This window comes from Octodon degus, unplaced genomic scaffold, assembly GCF_000260255.1.
Source record: "Octodon degus isolate 3935 unplaced genomic scaffold, OctDeg1.0 scaffold00024, whole genome shotgun sequence".
Classification (NCBI taxonomy): domain Eukaryota; kingdom Metazoa; phylum Chordata; class Mammalia; order Rodentia; family Octodontidae; genus Octodon; species Octodon degus.
Genome location: NW_004524600.1, coordinates 12,889,985 through 12,891,204, shown reverse-complemented (window position 1 = coordinate 12,891,204; position 1,220 = coordinate 12,889,985). Strand labels below are relative to the sequence as shown.

Below are 1,220 nucleotides of genomic sequence, written 5' to 3'. Positions count from 1 at the left end.
ATAAGTCATAGACAGAAAAGACTCTCTTATGAAGAAGAAACAAATGTAAGAGCACAAAACTTCCTCAAGACCTAATCAAGAAATGCGCAACCAAAATGTATATTTAAGTTTTGTTAATCTCAGCGTTTTGGCAATGTACAATCAGCACCAGAACTGTGTTTCTGAATAAGCATTGGCATCAAGCCTTTTTAAGTGGAGAAAGGAGCCTTTTAAAAGCATCTCCGTGAAATAATATGACAGATTTCACAATTAAGCGAGCAAATTTAAGAAGTCAGTATTTGTTAAAAGTTAGAGTTTTTTGCTTCATGGTGTATCTAGCCATTAATTTATTTTAATATTCTAGAATGACTGGACCAAAGGAGACAGAAGATGTTTTAATTTCAAAATTATGTATTTTAAAATAGGAATAAATAGCACATCAAGAGTTGTCAAACTCTAGTCTATTGATGGACTTTGATAGTTTCCATGAGAATTCCCTGCAAATAAGATGGGGGAAGTCTAATGCACATTTTCTCATTTCTCTGAAGTGTGATCCCATTTATTTCAACAAATTCTTGAAAAGATTAATGACCTTAAAAGTTTATAAACTACTAACTTGTTTAATATGTGATCAAATTTTAAAAAACTGCTCAGGACTTACCTAGTTCATCTCAGAGCCAGAGCTGACCACCTTGCCCAGCCTCTAGTCTCCAGGAGTTCCCAGCTTTGGGCAAATGCCTAGCCACGCATCTAAGGAAACCACCCTGCTTGTAAATCGTGTATGGGTACTTTCCAGAGGAGGTCCTACGATGAGGGGCTATGAGTAGCCCCAGCTTTCAAAAACTTAGGTTCCATGTCAGCATTTCTGTGTCCCCCATAACCACCTCTGCCTGGACGCCAGCAGACACCCTGCATGTGTTGCATGAAATGTAACGACATGAATTCACTTCTACTCCTTGTCAACTCACTTAAAAGCACTCTGTTCTCTCGGTTTCCCCATCTGTGAAGGGCAAAAATAAAACTTCCTGTGGGAACATTTCAAAGATTAAATGAATAGTGTATATAATCATGTTTTATAAGCTTTCCAACAACATGGAGAAAAGGGACGGTTGCTTTTGTGTGTCTACTTCTCAAATGTGCTGTTCTTATCAACATTTTAATGGCCAAAAGCCACAGTACCTTTCTCCTCATTAGTAAAGGGAACAATCCAAATTGCAAGCTGATTCCTAGATCTCGATAAA

The 1,220-nt window shown here is 37.5% G+C and overlaps 1 protein-coding gene across 1 annotated transcript in view; it reads left to right on the top strand.

Moving 5' to 3' along the window:
* Positions 1–1,220, top strand: part of Txlnb (taxilin beta) — a 50,817-nt gene that overhangs the window by 45,101 nt on the left and 4,496 nt on the right. The gene's annotated exons all lie outside the window — the stretch shown is intronic.